We start from the raw sequence: 19,907 nt of genomic DNA on the forward strand, positions 1-19,907 counted from the left end.
TGATAATAACGCCACCTGGAGGTGGCGTTATCCAGGGTCTCCCCTGGTTACCGGCCTCCTGCCCTGCTCTAGCGGGGAGAGCAGAGCCGGGAGTCGGTCCCTGTAATCAGCTGTGTGGTCTAAACAGACCGCAAGCTGATTACTGTAAAAAAAAAAAAAAAATAGTAAAAAAAAAAATTTACTTACCTGACTCCAGGGACCGGTGATCGGGCCTCCAGTGATGTCTCCCCTCCGGTCAGCTGGTCTCCCATAGTGCACTGCTGCCCGGTCATCAGGTGATCGGGCCCCAGTGCAGTATGGGAGATCACCTGACCGGAGGAATGGAGAACCTCACTGGAGGCCTGAAGCATGCAGGTAAGTGTAATTAAGGGAGGGGGGGGTAGCGGGGGGGGCAGGGGGAGGGGGTGTTGCGGGGGGTCTGTGATCGCGGGGGCAGGGCTTAGCACCGGGGGGTGGGGCTTAGCACCGGGGGGAGGGGAAGCAGCCACGGCCAGTCGGCGCATGCGCGGGCACTTAATCACGGTATTTTTTGCGAAAATACCGTGATAAGGCTCCGAAGGGGATTTGCAGGGACAGAGCTTTATCGCAAGCTCTGTCCCTGTAAGGGATTTGTAGTAAATCCCTGTGATATTGCCTGAATTTGCAATGCGAATTCACTTGGTAATATCACACTACAATCTGCATTCAATATGCGGATTGTAGTAAATAGAGCCCTAAGTCACCTAACGTAAGAAGCCTTAATGGGACATATGAAACCATAAGGTTTTTTGTCTATGTAACATATATATATAGAAATGTGCAAATAATGCAATAAATACTTAAAGCCGGTGCCCTCCAATTTTGCAACCTGATGAAAATACACAACCGAATACAGCATTGAAACGTTGGTAACTCACCTTGCGAGTCTGTTTTATTCCTGAGTGCTGCCAGCATAGATACACACACACACATAGGGGCCCAGGGAATTGACAGGCTGCATTGTTATACGTATTAGTTCAGCTTCCAAAGTGTCTGCTTCCACTGTGTGTAGGTGACAGCTGCAGTTTAAAGGTAAAACTTATATTATTATTATAATATATTATTACATTAATGAGCACAGTAAACAGAGTATGTGGATAGTGGTTCTTTATATCCTCACGGTAAAGCTTCAAACAACCAATGACATTCTTACTTTGTTACAGTTAGGATGTAAAATAGGTTTAGCGCATGTTGAGAAAAGCTGATTGCTTTCTTTAGGGTTTTACATTACCTTCAAGTTCAGAGTTTTAATACGCTCATAAAATTAATAGAAGAAGGTAGGAAAAAATACCCTGCTGAGCAGTAGGTCTGGTTTCAGTAGTGAGATTAGGTTGCACTTTACTTTGCCTCAATAATTTATTTCCAAGCAGGAAGGTATCTTAAAATCACACATCAATGAATACTATTTTACCTCGTTGACATAAATATTCCTTCAGCACAGTGGAACGTATTGTAACTACAGGCAAAGATTTGACTCGCTTAAGAAGTAGTTTAATCAGATTGACAGCCTTTTGCTACTAGCAGAATTTAAGTGATAGGCACAAAACACAATTTTCAGAATTCACACCAATACTTTACTGATCTTGGCTATAACTTTTTTTTGCTGGTTTTGGTCTTGCAAACAAATGCTGTACATTATTGTTACACAGCAACACAACATCCATCATCTCTTGTCCCCTGATCATGATCCCTGAGTGACTACAAAGATAAATCACCTTATTACATTGTCAAATGTACTGTAAGGCGTCCTGAATATAGAATATATATTGCAAAGACTCAACATATGCACATATGATTTAACACCTTTGGCAATCAAAGTTATAAATACATATAAAACATATAACAAATCATGTATATTTATATTCATTTGACCTTTTATGTTAAAATCAAGTATCAAAACGGAAAATTTTAACTATATTCATGATTTATACTTTATATCATTGTCCTATTTAGTATTCTCTTCCGAGGGCCTGATTCAGTTCATGTGCACATGCAATTTCCTACAGCTTTGTACTTCCATTCGATGGACTGAGCAACCCCTGCGATACCCACTTTGCATATGTGAGCAATGCTTAACTGTGCTGGAGGATCTAATCTTTCCACCATCGACACAAGATCCGTCGCAACATCTGCGCACAGCCTCCACTATAAAGGCGGGTAGCCACTTGCCGATTAAAATGAGCAATTGAACGATAACAATATCGTTATCGTTCGATCGCTCATTAATCGTGCACAAATCGGGCATGAAAATGTCAGAAACGACCAGCGATGCGCGCTCCCGCTGGTCGTTTCCGACTTCGATCATCGTCTGAACATGCTGGTCAATCTGCCGATAGGAGACAGACGCAGCACCTCCATTCCCGCTGTGCGCACAGCGGGTGCTGTTACAGACCAGGTGACGCTTCATCCTACTATTATAGCCGCATAAGGTAACAAATCATTTGCACCCTGTGGCTAACACTTTCTATTGATAAACACATATTTTGTGGTTTGTGATTCTTGCAGACAAGGGATAATTATTACCCTTGCCATGCAGGATCTAAATTGTCCCACAGTAGGATCATTAAGTGATTATTAACACATCACTGATTACTGACAGGGTACTTCTCACTACACATACACAATTGCAATGCTCAACTTTACTGCTACTATCAATTCTGTTTACTTATTGACGTGTGCTGTGAGTTTCCCTGCCATATTTATATGCTGTTTGACAAGGGAAACCTATATTTGAGCCAGTGACAACTGTTGCCACACAGTCTCTCACCCTTATACCAATAGTTTGAAGAATTGAGAATAATGAGTTGACAGAGACAAGGGAAATTTGTATTCAAGCTTGTGATAGCTTTTAGACCAAATACTGAGCGATATCTGTGACAGTATCATTACCATCGATTGTCACAGCATCTATTCACAAGGGATATGTAAATCATGATGTTTTTTTAGTGAGTATAAAAGAGGAAATATAGATTGAATCTATTACATTGTCTAACAAAGGAAACCTGTATTTAAGCCAGTGACAACTTTTGATTAATATTGAGTGATATCTGAGACAGCGTTATTACCATTAATTGTTGCCACACCCTTTCACAAAGGAAATGTCTAATGTGATGATACTTTCCAATTCATTGGGAAACGTATATTCAAGCCAGTGATAACAGGTGTATAATATTGAGTGATACCTAGTACAATATTACTACCATCGATTGTTGAAATACCCACTTAATGGGGGAATGTCTATCGTGATGATTTTTTCTAGGTATTGTCAAAGGAGAAACATCGATTAAATCAACCAGACCACTATCTACCAGCAAACGATAGTGTTAGAGTTTTTCTATCATACCTAATGCTGTCTAGATCCTCAGGTATGCTGTGACTATATTTACTCTCAGTTGTACAAAACAAGGCATGAGCTCTCACCTACTACTTTATGTAAAGTGAAAGACACTAGTCACAGGATAGATAGCAGGATAAACACTCACAGCACATATCATTGGCTAGGAGTTTAGACATAAAACTAGAGAGAATACTATGATAGAGGATGGAGCATTATATCATTAGCAAATGTCTTTAATTACTTATTGGGTACCTGGCATGTCGGAACGGAACAATATTTTTTTAAGTATCTAAACGTACACATATGTATTTGTACATTACATTATTTAATATGTATGTGGAATACTACAGACTTTAGCCGAATTTTACTATCTTTCTTCGCACTCTCATCGGTACTGGCCCACAGGAGCCGGGCACAGTAGGACCGAAAGCAGATGCATCTATTAAAAGGGATCAATTATTGTCAATATATGTACTCTCATCATTATCTCCTCTGCACGATACCGCTGAAGCATAGAGATTTGAAAGCAGATGCATGGCATTCTTGATTCTTTCTTTTCAGTATGACTATTACTCATCTTAATTTTCTGACTGACACTGAGAAGGTTAACACTCATTAATATCATTCGATGCATACAGATGAATTAACAGCAGTATTTCACTCCTCAAAGTGTGCAGTTCTTTTATACCCACTATTCTTTCTTTCTTTCTTTCTTTCTTTCTTTCTTTCTTTCTTTCTTTCTTTCTTTCTTTCTTTCTTTCTTTCTTTCTTTCTTTCTTTCTTTCTTTCTTTCTTTCTTTCTTTCTTTCTTTCTTTCTTTCTTTCTCTCTCTCTCTCTCTCTCATAGACAGATATTACCCCATACTGTAAGGGGGAAGTCTGGTGACATTCCCTACAGATACTTCATCCTATATGTTTTTTAGAAATATTTTTTGCCTTGACATATGAACACGGCAGTTCATACTTGGAGGACATATTCTGGATCACAATAAGCATTTTAGATGACTACTAAGTGACCAGAACACGATACATTTGTCCAATAATAGTTTAATTAACAGTGTGATACTCAAATATACAACCTTTGTGTAATTTGTCTGTCTATATATGGTGTTATGTCTTTTATGTACGAAAGTTGAAGATTATGTAATAAACTTTGTTTTAATAGATTACATTAAGTTTGTGCCCCCAGCCAAAAGAGTTTTCTTTTCCTTTCTTTTCTTGATTCCATTGTATCTTAACTCTAGGGGAGCACCGCCAATCGTGTATATATAAGTTGATGGCATCAGAATTAGTGACATTTCCAACTACAATTTGAGATTGATCACTCACTGCCACACAACTGTAAACATTTGGCAATACTAATTTGAATTTCTCAGCCTGTGCGGGGACACTCTTCTCGTTTCTTGAATACAATCTGCCGATAATGACAGATTGACCATTTTCAGGGATGAGGGAGGGTGACTACACTGAACAACATATTGTTCAGTGTAGGCACTGCAGGGGAAGAGGAACGACTGTACGATTATTACAGTGTTGTAATTGTACTGTCATTCCACTATCTGCTAGTGCAGGGGTCAGGGAACTTTTTTACCTTTTACCCCAAAATATATTTAGATACCCCGACGTTGCCACCTTGATTTGAAAGGAAGGAAATTCTATAATAGTGCCCCCATATAATGCCCCTGTAGTAGTGCCCCCATAGTTATGTCCCTGTAGCAGTGCCCCCATAGTTATGCCCCTGTAGCAGTGCCCTCATAGTTATGCCCCTGTAGCAGTGCCATAGTTATGCCCCTGTAGCAGTGCCCGCATAGTTATGCCCCTGTAGTGCCGCTTGTACAAAAAAAAAAAAACCTTACCTTAAGGCTCCTCGGAACTATGGGAGAGAGGCCGAACAAAAAAAAACATGCGGCCGCCCTGATTCAGAGCGAGCGCTCGCTTTTTGCGAGCGGCTCTGAATCAGGCCCTGTGTTTTTTTAAATATTTATTTTGCTGTGGAACTACAGGTACCAGCGGGCCCGTAATGGGCTCGCTGTGGCATTACCCCCTAGCTAGAAAAAGTTTGGTGCTGGTACTGGAATTTACAGGGGAACCCTACGCATTTGTTTCCCCTGTATTTCCAGAACCAGGACCGGATGGATCAGAGCCCAGTAACGGTTGGGCTAAAGAGAGGGGACCCCTACATCTTTTGTCCCCTGTATTTTGGAAACCAGGACTGGTTCTGAATAGCCTGGTGCAGGTTGTGCTTACTACAGGGAAAACCTACGTCGTTTGTCGCCTGTATTTAGCAAAACCAGCACTAGGTCTCCAGTGCTTGTTGTTCTTTTGGGGAGGGGGCCACGTCATTTTTTTTCTAATTTTACACATTGTTTCTATTTTTTTAAACAGAGAAGCACAGACGGATCTCACTGATCCGTTCGTGCGTCTGTGCCATTAACACACATATGCATGTATCACGGATCTCACTGATCTGTACGTGCATCTGTCATTGACACACAAATGCTTGTAGCATCCCTGATCCGTGCGGGCATCTGTGTCGTCCATGACATTGTTCGGCGTACATACACACGGAACAATGTCATGCAAATCGTGAATGACAGGTCGCTGATCTTTCTGCATGTTGAAGAGATCAGTGACCATGACGAACGACCCGCAGGAGTGCGCATTGCATTGTTATCATGCCCACACACTGCACTTTTTAAACGATCTGTCGTTCCAATCGATTGAAAACGGACAAATCGTTTAAAATATCGTACTGTGTGTGGGGGCCTTTAATGTCTTGGAAGAGTAACCAACAGGAAGCAACAGTTACTTTGTAAATTTCGGGAGGGTGGAATGGGCACTGGTGCTAGGTGGCAATCCTATTCCCTAGCACAAAGAAAGTTTGCAGATCATAGATTCCTGCAATATAAAGTTTGTTCTTCGGGAGATTGCCACCTAGAAACAGATGGTGAGCACTGCAGACTTCCATACACCTGTTGGTTGCTGTGAGAGATCTAATCTATTCTTCATCATAAATCTGCAATAATCTTATGCAAATGACCGCATTGATAACTAAAGAGCAAAATGAGCCTTCTGCATAAATGTAATAAGGGCAGACCTTCTGAGTTGCCTTCATTTTGGTATCTTAGTCTATCATTGTGTACATTCTAGGAGCAAACAAGATATGTAGCTTGTCAGTGGAATATGGAATTAGGATAAAAGAAAATATAACACCAATTTCAGATCATTTGCAAACAAGCCATAAAAGGCAACATTTCAGATGTATAACAATATACATGATTGCTACCATTTCTGCTGCTTCCTGAGCTACTGTAGAATACATTATACCCTGCTAAAATGGAGAAAATATATATATAGTTTATTAATAATAGTGGTGGCTGTGCCATTGAGCCCAAGTACACAAATAATCTGACACTGGGATTTTTGGTGGGGATTGGTCCTTACTGAGCTGTGATGTCCTTCTAGGGCTGAGATCTAGTAATACAATTCTGCAGAATGTTTATTGTAAAGCAACTCAAGTAGAATAGTCTTTCTGTGCCCATAGCAGCTTTCATCTTCTTTTATATTTTAATCTTCCTATTCTTAATTTTAGTCCTATCTTTCTTTGCTTGGCCAAAATTGTACATATTTTAATAAATTCTGCAAATGTATTAATATATATTTAATCTCTAAAACCATTATGTTTTATGTTTAATTAAATAATAAAAATAAAATAAGAACAAGGTCATTGTGTTATTTACTGCACTAGTGATGTTCTTTGTTTCCCTAAATCTGGCTCAATTTGTACTTTGGATGAGTTATTACTGTGCTCAACCCCATCGCTAGTAATCGCAAGCAAATTTGCTTGTCAACCCATCCTAGCCCAACCATTTAAATATCATTAGTCTTCTACTTTTGTATTATGGACTTCCTGCTCCTCATACAAACGCCAAGCGTTCCTAAGGGAGCGCCTGCGTTTGTCCGGCCACCCACCCCTACCTGCCCACAAAACAGGGCGAGCTGTCAATCAACATCGACAGCCGCCCCGTCTTTTTGTGAGCCCCATAACGACTAAACTTCAGTCACTCAGCAGGGCTCGCGCACGCCGGACGCGGTGCGTGCGGAGTGGGCAACCATCGGGCCGCTTGCCCATAGAGACCAATCAGCATCTAACTAGCATTTTATAGAAAGTACTTGATAAAATGGAGATCACTTGTGATTTGTGATGCAGTTTGTAGTCCATGTGTGACACTGAAATAGTAGAATGCACAGGGCCTGATCCAGAGCCGCTCGCTTTTTGCGAGCGCTCACTCTGAATCAGGGCGGGGATTTTTTTTTCGGCCTCCAGGCTGCTCGCTAAGCTGTGGGTGACCACCCACAGCTTTTGCAAGTGGCCTGGCGATGGTCTCGATTATCGCGACCATTGGGCTTGCGAGGAGACCCTGTGGTAGGGTCTCAGCTATTGCAAGCCCGAGTGGACTTCCTGCTCTAATAGAGCAGAAAGTCCACTACTGACATCACTCGTGATGTCAGTAGGGCCACCCACAAACACCAGGCATTCCTAAGGGAACACCTGCGTTTGTGCAGCCACCCCCCCTCCCCACCTACAAAACGGGACCCCATGTTGTAGTGAGACCCGTTACGACAGAGCTGCCATCGCAGTATGGGTCTGGCGCATGCACACGCCGGAGGTGATACATGCGCAGTCAGGGACCATCCACCCGATTGCGAGCGCTGTGCACTCTCGAGCGGGTCTGAATCAGGCCCACAGTCTGTATGTCAGGGCTCAGCCGGGGATCGGCGCCCGCTTACCGCACCGCCGGCTTCCCCTCTCATCCTGGGTGGTCGGTCGGCCTGCGCGACGGCGGGGGAGAAGCTGAGTATTCTCCCCGCATGCTGTGGCTTCCTGGAGGGCTGGTGTCCGGCATCGCAAATCCGGACATGGGCGCCGCCATGACAGTCGGCCCATGTGACTGGACCCTTCTCCCTGATAGGCCCGTTTTCAGCTGATGCTGTGCACCTGTCTAAGGGTTCCCCTAGGTATAAAACTGTTCCACAGGTTATGGGAAATTGCCTGAACAACGGTTGTCTCCTAGCGTGCTTTAGTGAGTTCCCGGTCCAGGTTCCTATTCACCCGTACAGCAGCAGTGTTACCACCTTTACCTGTGTGCCTATACGTCTCTGGTGAATACCCGTACAGCAGTGTTACCACCTTTACCTGTGTGTCTACACGTCTCTGGTGAATACCCGTGCAGCAGTGTTACCACCTTTACCTGTGTGCCTATACGTCTCTGGTGAATACCCGTGCAGCAGTGTTACCACCTTTACCTGTGTTCCTATACGTCCCTGGTGAATACCCGTGCAGCAGTGTTACCATCCCCACCTGTGTGCCTTACGTCTCCAGTAAACATCCGTGCTACAACGTATACCACCTCTACCCGTGTGCCTTCTATCTCTGGTGACGTCTCAAGTAACCGTGAGTTGCTTCCCACTTGAAATCCTTATTGACATTTGATCCTCGTGTCGAGGTGTTTTCTATACAGTGTTTTAAGGGACTGTTTGGTGCCTAAGCAGGCATACCCTCGCTGGGCCACGGGTGTAGTGTCTCTATCCCCGCAGGGCTTGGGTACCTGGTCAAAGGACCGCGACCTGCTCACGGGGTGCAGCTAAGCCCATATCCCAATTGGGGGGGTCACTGGTGAACACCATCCTGTGGGTTAGACTCCGCACCTTTGCCCAGGTCTCGCCAACACTCAAGACCTGTGGATGAGGAGAACGTACATCCAGGCCCCTCGTCTCCGCTTCTTTCCCCAACTTAGGCCCACCACGTCCTCTTCTCCAGTCTCAGACGTGACACTGTACAGACTGTAAACAGTGTAAATTGGAATATTAAACAATAATAACACATATAATAATTGTCTCTTTGTCCATGGCTACACTGGTGGTGCGAGACAAGTTGCAGTAGAGGTGAATTTTTATTATCCCAAATTTTATTTTATACCATTGGTACATTATCAAACACTAATAGTATAATGGTCAGGCAAGATTGTTTATTAGCATATCAGAGGAAATCAAAAATACTTTTATGAGCACAATGTTGCCACAGTGATGAAGAAGCCACTTCAAGCTATGCAATGGTATCTTGGTGCAATAGACAATCTAGTACAGTAGTGATGCAAATCCCACATTAAAAGCAGGGCTAAGTCTGCCTGAGTCTTAACAAGCATATATTAACCAGTATTATATTAAGCTTATATTAACCTTCCCGGACCACCCCTCCCCGTCCATCTTACCAACTCTGACATCCATCTCCCCTGTATCTGGAGAGGTAGTCATGGCCCTCATCTGGTCATTCCCACCCTCCACCTACCCCCTTGACCCTATCCCTTCGGGTCTCCTGCACTACTTCTCCCCTTCTGCCTGTTTCCATCTTGCACACCTCCTCAATCTCTCCATCTCATCTGGCACTATCCCTTCTGCATGCAAACATGCCATTGTCTCCCCCATTCTTAAAAAAACCTACCCTTGATTCTAACACTCTCTCGAACTATCGACCCATCTCTCTCATTCTTTGTCTCTTCAAACTCATTGAGCGTATTGTTTACAACCATCTTACTGCCTTTCTTTCCTCTCATTTCCCCCTTGACCCATTTCAGTCTGTCTTCCGTCCTCTCCACTCCAGTGGAATTGCCCTCATGAAAGTCACCAGTGACCTCCTTGCTGCCAAATACAAGAGCCATTATTCTATGTTCATTCTCCTTGACCTCTCTGCTGCTTTTGACACTGTGGACCACCCTCTTCTCCTGCAAATACTTGACTCCCTTGGTCTATGTAACACTGCCCTCTGCTGGCTGTCCTCCTACCTCTCTTGATGTTCCTTCTCTATCTCCACTGATTACTCCTTTTTTCCCCCACTTCCACTTAAAGTAGGTGTTCCCCAAGATTCTGTTTTAGACGCCTCCCATTCTCCCTCTATACGCCCTCTCTAGGTGAACTCATCAGCTCTTTTGACCTCCAATATCATCTCTATGCTGATGATACTCAGATCTACCTTTCCTCCCCTGACCTCTCCCCCTCTCTCCTAACTTGTATCTACTGCCTCCTTTCTGGACCTCCCTGACTCCCACCTCTCTCCACTCCAATATGTCCTCAATGCTGCTGCTTGGCTCATCTTAGAACTATAGAAACAGAATTTGACAGCAAATAAGAATCACTTGGCCCATCTAGTCTGCCCTTCCTCACCAAATGTTCTACATATGCCTCCCCTCTCCTACAAGCCCTCTACTGGCTCCCCTTCCCTTTCAGAACCCAACTCACCTACAAAGCCCTCACCCACTCCCTCTCCCATTTACATCTCTGACTTCAACTCCCTCACACTCCTGCTGGCCCTCTTTGCTCAACAAATGCACACTGCCTCTCCTGCCAACTGATTATTTCCTCCCACTACCCGCCTCCAAGATTTTGCCTGTTCTGCTCCCTAAATCTGGAACTCTTTCCCCATCAGACTATCCACATCTCTACAAATCTTCAAACGGGCTTTCAAGACCCACTACAGGCTCTCAAGGTCCACTACTTCATCAAAGCCTTCCAGCTCTCATCCTAACCCACTGCTACATGTTCCTTCCTCCCAGTCTACCCCATCTGTGTCATGCCTGTTTGTCTTCCTCTCCCCATTAGAATGTAAGCTCTCACGAGCAGAGCCCTCTACCCTCTTGTGCTTCTCCTTACTTATACCTTCATCTACTCCTCACTCCCAACTTGGGCCCCTATCACTTGGTTGCCTATGCCCTGTTGCTTATTTGAGTGTTATGATCGTTAATGCAGCAATGTATATAAACCTTGTTCTTGTCCTGCATTGTATTGCACTCTAAGTCACTGGTTTCTTGTTCACTGATTTATGTACTATGTAAGGTGCTGCAGAACACTTGTGGAACCATATAAATAAAGGATAATAATAATATTAAAGGCCTAGGATCCCAGACTATTCCTCTAGTACGCTCATCAGGGGCATAAATACAGGAGACAATGGAAGGCGGTTGTCCCCCGGGCGCCATTCCTGAAGGGGGCTCACTGACCTCCTCCATTGCTCCAGGTACTGCTCTATGTGCCCTAGATCAGGAATATGCAGGGAGCCCAGGGGGCATGTGCCACGGTCCTCCATCTCCCAAGGCCCCCACCCTGCAGTCTGGTCTCTAGAGATGGATCTCCTGCAGGGAAACATAAAAGACTCTGGGCAGAGCCTGAAGTGGATGGCTCCTCCCTCCTTTGTTGGTACTTCCTCCACACACACATGGGATCTGCTTCCTCTGATGTAATTGTGGGGGCAGGAAATAGCAGCAATAGAAGACCACAATCAGCAACAGGTGATTAGTGTTTGTGAATTGGGGTGTTGGTAGTTAATTGGGAGGGGAGTGTGTGTCTGGGTGCTGCTCCTGGGTGTTGACACAGCAGTGAATGCAGACAGGGCCGTAGAGAGCCCGGCCGGGCCTGGGGTAAAGGAGGGGGCGTGGCCTAATTGCGGGAGGTGTGGCCACGCCCCCTTGAGCAAAAAAACTAAAAATAAATCACTTTTGCAGCACCGCGTGCTGGGGAGGAGGGCGCTGTAAGCCCCCCAGCCTAGCGCTAAGCGGGGGGGAAGGTGCGATCAGTGTGATCGCTCCCCCTCACAGCCATAGGAGACTGCTCCAGCTGCTGCAGCAGCCACAAGCAGTCTCGCACTGCAGCCCTGCACAAGCTGTGTGCTGAGCTGCTGTGAGGGAGCAAACCCAGGCCTGGGTAAACTGTACCTGCTCCCCCCCTCCTCTCGGTGCCCGTGAATGCAGGGAGGGAGAGTGTGTGGGTTCTGCTGGGGTGTTAGTAGTGAAAGCAGAGGAGAGAGTGTGTCCTGGTGCTGTATGCTCAGTATGTACTAAAAGGATTTTCTCTGCTTGCAGCCTGCCGGCGCTAAGTACAGTCTACAACATCGCACTGCACCTGGTTCACTTAGCGCTGCCATAGACACCTATGGCAGCGCTAAGTATCCCAGGTGTTACTAAGAGTAGAGGGCACTTACCATCAGGTGTCTTCTCCAGTGATGATATCGCCTCCTGTAGCTTCCGGCATCTGCTTCTTCTCATCGGAGAAGCAGGAAGTCCTTGTTGTCATTTTCATGTTTGTTATTAAAGTTATTGTTTATTTTTTTTAAAAGGTCACTACTGCAGCTGCCGGCTGGGAGATGGTGAGTTACACACAGGCTGTTACCGCCATGACTTAGTGGTCACTCTCCTCGGCAGGTCTATTTTTAGTAACAGTAGCGGTAGCCAGGCTCCTGCTTTGCAGCGCTAGCAGGGGGAGCAGGAGCGGCATTAACTCCATGGAAAGTGGAGTGTTAGTAAATAGACCCCTTATTTTGTAAACCGAAATGGAAAATATTTATATAAAATATTTATATAAAAAATTAGTTAATTAAGGTGGCACAATGCCCGCGCTGCAGAAATAAAGTTCCCTCCTCACTGAGTGCCGGATTCAGAGGTGAACGCCATGCCAATGTTTGCGCAGCTGAGCGTTTATTTGCGTGAAAAGTCCTGAATACAGCCATGACGAATGCGTCACCATAGAAACAGCCAGGCAATGCCATGGGCAGAGACTAGGAGGTGGCCTGAAGTGAACGCAAAAAAAGGCTGTCTCAGGGACGTGTTATGGAAGTGTCATGGGCATGCCGGTGAACGTGGCAGTGTTCTCAGACACAGAGCTGCAGCCACAGAGCCCATATTCAGTGGTATTTCAGAGGGAGACAATGCACCTGCCATAGACTGGTGCAAGTGTCAATGGTGAACACAATGGTGCACTGATGGTGGGGTGTGTGGAACCACTGGTGTCGTTGCACCGTTCACGTGCATTGAAAGTGGGCATCACAGGGCTTGTACATTCCAGCGCATGCTAGTACACAAGGGGAAGGCTTAAACTAGCATTTACATATTATCGCTGCTACGACTCCGCAAAAAGTCGCAGACGCAGCGGCTTCAGGGCCTGATTCAGAGCCGCTCGTAAGCGGTAGCTCATTCGTTCCAAGCGATGTTTGCACAACTGCGCATGCGTACGGATCATAATACGCATGCGCTAACCAGTCAGTGCGGCTGAAAATCGTTTGTTCGCTAAATAGTGTGCCTGCTATTTTGAGTGACAGGAGGAGGCGTATGTGGGTGGTAACGGGGGAAGGTGCTTGAAAACGGGGAGTGGAGATCCGAACGCAGGCGTGTTTAAAGGTCAAAACGGGCATTTTAAGGGTGTGCATAATTAATACAGCAGCGTCATTGACCACGTCACTGGGTTATTTTATAGTCAGAACTGCTCACAAGATTGCGGTAGGAAAAACCAACCACAAGAATAGCGAGTAGTTCATACGCTGGTCGATGTACTCGATTAATCTAATAAATAGCGGACATGACGTAGGATGCGAGCGGCCAGGGGGCTTATTTTTCCAAAAAACGACCGCATGTTTTGTTCGCTCGTTCAGACCTAGAGGCATGAACAGCCCGCAAAGAGCGAACGGTTCATTTGAATAGCCACCCCTTTTTTCTGAACGAGCGAGCGCAAATAGCGTCCGGCTCTGAATGAGGTCCTCAGCTTCCACCTTTGAATCAGGCCCCGAGTCTAAACGTAAGCAGTGTTTCCAGTAAGTCCTTGACTACAGAGACGTTTGATTCTGATCAGGACAAACTTTCCCTTGAATTCAGGTAAAAATTACCTTTTCTGCTGTATTTTAATTTTATCTTTGTACTTACAATGTAGTTTTCTTCGCTTTGTGTTACGTATGTACCACAGCATTTTAAGTTCAATTTTGACAGGTTAAAATTATGAATTTAGCAGAAACAATGCAGATGTAACAGAAGTAATATGAATGCTGCTGTTAACAAAAATCTGAAAAATGTCAGCGGTATAACAATTATCCTTGTAAAACCCTCTTTCCTCAACTTGTGCTGAATGTGATGTCAAAGTTTTCAAGCTATACCCTTTAACAGTGTTTTCTGATAACACAAACCGAAAACACTAAACTCTAGCTATTTCTCCATCTAAGAATCAGCTGAGTCCTGTGTAAATTCAGGAAGTGATGAAACCTGTTGAATATGTACTTTTGATCACCATGTCCCCCTAGAGTGCCTGCCTGCCCACATTATGACTATCTACATTCAGTATGTGTGTGGTTTTTTTCCATTCCCCTTAGCATGTCTCTGCTCACCCCCATACTGTGTTTGAATATCAGCCTTAATATTGGTAACATAGACATTGTTATGTTCTGGGCTGTTTGTGGACCCGGGGTGGTAGCAGGAGCGATCACAGAAGCAGATTTGTAAATAAAACTAGGATTTTTAATAAGTGCTTGAGTAGACATATAATGTGGCAGTAAATAAAAGTCCAGGAAAATATAAATGTGCACAAGAGTTCTGTGGTGGGAGCAAAAGGGTTAATGTCCAGGTAGAAACAATTAGAGCTGTCCAGGTGTGCAGGTAGTGAACTGAAAATAATCAAGCCAGGTTTGTAGGTAGTGAACTGAAAATAATCAAGCCAGGTTTGCAGGTAGTGAACTGAACCGCAGGATGTCAGCAGGCTCAGGCACTCAGGTATGGGCAAGGGTGGTGGAGGTAGCGGGGTAGTCCAGTGGGAACTAGGAGCTGACAGGCAGACTGGCAGACAGCGAATTCACAGGAACAGGAAAGCACAGAGAACTCCCTCTCAGCTAGGCTGAGATACACGTTGCACTGGCAAAGAAGGAAGGCACTGACCCTTCCTAAATACCCCATGCCGTGTTGTTACTGGCCGGAGGGAACATGTGACTCACCAGGATTGGCCAGCCGCATCACATGGCCAGAAGGCAAGATGGCGGCGCCCATGCCAAACGGAACTGAGACGCCGCCAGGCCTCACCAGCGCAGAGTGACAACAGGGCCGCACAACAACGCGCGCAGCCAAAGCCCCCCGCCAGACACCAGCTCCGCCACCAGACAGCCCGCGCCACAACGACCTCACAGGTAACACCCGCCTAGCGCCATGCTGAAATACCCTGGCCGTGATAGACATTGTGTTATGTTTTCTGTTACACTGTAGGTGAGGTACTCATGTTAGCCCTAATGCTTCCTATTGTTTACTTATGCCAAATGAGTACGTTTATGTGCATTTCCAATCTGTAGAAAACATAAATCAAATAGATTAGCAGGTCATGTAGACCAGACTATTGTTTAACGGAAGCTAAATATGTTTACCTAAACCACAGGAGATCTAGTCAGGTGTAGTGTCCACCCTCTGCTCCAAATCTAGCCAGAGAGGGTGCCTCTACAGTATGTGCCTGATTTTAATCAATTTAATTATGAAATGTATATTGTATTCCTATGCCTTAAGATCCTAAAATACGAGAGTAAGTCAAAACACCGCTACAGTCTAATGGGTCTTTTCACTAAGCAGTGTTAGGAGACAAAGTGAAATGAGATAAGTTACCAGCCAATCAACTCCTAACTGCCATGTCACAGGCTGTGTTTGAAAAATGACAGTTGGGAGCTGATTGGCTTATTTCACTTTGTCTCTTAACACTGCTTAGTAAATAGACCCCTGAGGCTTTTCTGGGGCTATAAGAATCATGTAGTGGTCAAGGAAGAATCACTGAGCTGAGGGGAATGCCACATATCCACTACACGATTCACTCCACAGGCGGAATTCAATTGATTATGCGGTCCGGATCTCCCGTCTAAAGTGACAGGAGATCGCGGGCCGCCATTCAATTGCTGCCGTTCTTTGCGCTGATCGCTCCCATAGAGGTCAGGATTAGCCGCGTAAAGCAGCTAAACCCGATCAAAGTGCTGGGCGCGATAGCGAAAAGTGATGTTTGGGCGCCCAAAAGTCACTTTTCGCACATTTCAGCTCTCATCCCCCAGGGGCTGCGAGCTGAAATGTAGCACTTGGCAGCTGATTGCGCCCGACAGGAGCAAGAATAGAATAGCTCCGTCGGGCGCGATAGGGGATGAAAATAATTGAATTCCGCCCCATGAGTGATATCATGTAGTGTGTCCCCGGCAGTGGTGTGCTCAATGTTCTTACCGACATTGAGCACCCACAGTGAACAATATATCGTTCAGTGATGTCACTTTCATCATCCCTGTATTTTCAGAACCTGACAATATTGTCAAGTTGCCCTGCAAGTACAGGCAATGAGCGATGTCATCAAAGACCAACGGGAGCGTGCATCGCTGGTCGTTGACGCCATATCCACTGGACGATACAATGAACGATAACTAGGCATGAGTGGGTCCGGATTTTAGAGTGGGTTCGGATTTTAGAAATCCGAACCCCCACGATCTGAGCCGGGAACCGAGTCAGGCTCGGGTTTTCCCGCCTGGCTTGGAACTGAAATCGAGGCAAAACGTCATCATCCCGCTGTCGGATTCTCATGGGTTTTTGATTCTATAAAAGGTCCCCGCATCTGCGCCATTTCTCACTCTGTCTGTGGACAGTGAAGAGGGAGGGTGGGGGTTGCTGTGCTGGTGCTGCTGTTGTCCATAGGGGCTGTGTCCAAACAGAGCCGTAACTAGACTTTTTGGTGCCCTGTGCCAGAAAGAGCATTGGCGCCCCCCTCATTTTTCAAAGGGACATAATGCACCCAAAAAAGGGCCATGGCTTCATGGGGAAGGGCCAGGGAAGAGATAGGAGAGGCCAGGAGATACTGGGGATGAAATAAGAGGACGCTACAAGTAAGAATGATAGTAAACAGAAATTTGACAGGCCCAAACAGTGCCCCCTGACCTGTGGTGCCCTGTGCGATGGCACCGGTCGCACTACTCTAGCTACGGCCCTGTGTCCAAAGTCCATAGGGGTTGGCTGGGCTGTGTTGTGCAGTGCTGTTGTCCCATGAAGGCTGTGTTGTCCATAGGAGCTGTGTGCAGACAGAAGAGGGGGGCTTCAGTGGCTCCTGTGTCACTGTAGTCATAAAGGGGTGCTGTAGTGTTGTCCAGGGGGTGCTCTGTCAATCAGGGGTGCTCCCCCCAAGTGCAAAAAATATATATTTTTTTCTGTGTTTGTGTGCGGCTCGTCTTTTGAAGGGTGGTATAACCCCCAAAGAGCCCGAAAAAATGAAAACATTTTAAAAGTGTTTATTTTTCTGTGTTTGTGTGCGCATTAGCCGCACGTGCATCAACAAAGTAGCAGCGCCAAGCGTGCGCCTGTGTCATAAGTCAAGGGCCGGCTGGTCTGTTGAAGGGTGGTGTAACCCCCAAATTGCCCAAAAAAATTAAAACATTTTCTTTTTTTTCTTTCTCTGTGTTTGTGTGCGCGTTAGCCACACGTGCATCAACAAAGTAGCAACGCCAAGTATGTACTCTTTGGGGCCTAGTCTTTCAAACTGCCATCCTGTATGCCACTGCAGTGCCACTCCTAGATGGGCCACGTGTTTGTGCCGCCCACTTGTGTTACTTAGCATAGTCATCCAGCAACCTTTTTCCCTAAAAACAATATTGTGAGGTGTTCAGAATAGAGTGGAAATGAGTAGAAATGAATGTTATTGAGGTTAACAATAGCGTAGAAACAAACAAAAAAATAATTCTGTGATTTTTAGCTGTTTTTATGCTTTTTTCCCCCCAAAAAACAGACCCAAAACACAAAACTAGAGATGAGCGGGTTCGGTTTTCAGAGATCCGAACCCAAATGAATTTTGTAGATCCAAGTCAGATCCAAGTCGGCTCGGATGTTCCTGCCTTACTCGGATCTCTCAAATCGAGGCAAAACCATAGAGATGAAATCTCGCGGCTCACAAGCTTTCGTCTCTATATATAAGGAACGCGGCGGGCGCCATTTCACTCCAGCTGTGGAGGCTGAACAGGGAGGGTGGGTAGTGTAGGTCTAGGAAAAGGTGATGTGCTGTTCTGTCTGCTGTGTCATGTTCGGTCTGCTATGTCCTGGGCTGGTGCTGATCCATTCTGGGCTGGTGTTGTTGTTGTGCTGTCTGCTGTGTCCATTTGGGCTGTTGCTGATCTATCTGGGCTGGTACTGTCTGATGTGCTGCCTGCTGCTTCCATCTGGGCCCAAGTTCTGGACCCGTGTAATATATATCTGTCTGTGTGCGTGTTAGGCTTAACCGCACAAGATCTAGCAAGTCGGCAATGCAACCTAGTGCTGCCCGACTCCAGTAGTCATCAATCTGTGCTCTGTGCCCAAGTTCTGAAGCTGGAAATAAAATAAAAACATATTGTCTTTTTTTTCAAATAATTGTCTGTGCGTGTTAGGCTTAGCCGCACAAGATCTGGCAAGTCGGCAACACAACCTAGTGCTGCCCAACTCCAGTCTTCATCAATCTGTGCTCTGGGCCCAAGTTGTGGACCGGCAAAAAAAAAAAACATAGTGTATTGTTTTGTCAATTTTTTTTCTGTGTGCACTGACTGCACGTGTGTGAATTTTGTAACCTCACCTTGGCTACACTATTGGTGCCTGTGACACTGCTTCAAGACCGCAGAAAATATGGAGGGCTGTCACGTGACAGGAGAGCAAGGCCAAGAACCACATGTTTTAGCTGCCGCCAGCAGTGCAAGGCCATCAACTTCCTCATCCTCTATGAAGGCCCATGCCCCAGGGCTTAAGTCACGCCATCGATATGGTGAAGCTACTTTTACTGAAGTTAAGAAAAAAAAATTGGAAGAAACTTTACTTTTAGATAAACAAAAAATTGGCAATATGCCATTCACTACACGAATTAGCAAGGAAAGGATAACGCCTTGGCCTTTCTTTATTAAGACTGCTGTTTCTGATTCTGATAGCCCTTCGGAAAAAACAACTATGTGCCCTGAGAAATCGAAATCACAAATCCCCGAGGAGAGTGCAAGTGTGTCCGCAGTTGCCATGTGTGAGCCAGACCTAAAATACTAGTGTACTGGAGGATCCTCCAAGTTCCAACATTTGTGTGCCCTCTGTAAATGTGGGGAAGGACAGTCAACATCTTGTAGACGTAGTCAGTGAGGATGCTTCTGTGGAATTGAACATGGAGGAGAAGGATATTTTGGTAGTTGAAGGTGCTAAGGATGATGAGGATAATGAGGATGAAGATGTTGGTGATGAGGATGTTGATGCCGAGGATGTCCTTTGTGTAAGTAAGGCAACTGTTGCCCATGGATTGAAAAAGCCAAAGTCCATTGTTGTCATGAGGGGGCAAAAAAATCCACTTCTCACGTGTGGAATTATTTCCACCCCAATCCGGACAACGGTTGTCAAGCCATACGTAACCATTGCAAAGCAAGAGTGAGTACAGGGAGGGACCTAAACCACCTAGGAACCTCCTCCTTGTTGCGTCACTTGGAGTGAATTCATCAAATATCAAAGTGTATGTCGCCAGGTTCCAAAACTCAAAACGTAACAAGTCCAGTGTCACCTACAGTACCTGCTCCCTCTCTGTGGGATCCAAGCGTCTTCGATCTCCAACACCAACACCTGCATCATCATCAACATCCTCATTCTTGATCGGAAGTAATTTAAAAAAACAATTGACTATTAAACAGTTCTTTGATAGAGGAATTAAGTATAACAGCTGTCACCCAGTTTCACTGCGGATCACTGACGCCATG

Source organism: Taudactylus pleione, unplaced genomic scaffold (genome assembly GCF_031769625.1).
Source record: "Taudactylus pleione unplaced genomic scaffold, aTauple2 ptg000093l, whole genome shotgun sequence".
Taxonomy (NCBI): Eukaryota; Metazoa; Chordata; class Amphibia; order Anura; family Myobatrachidae; genus Taudactylus; species Taudactylus pleione.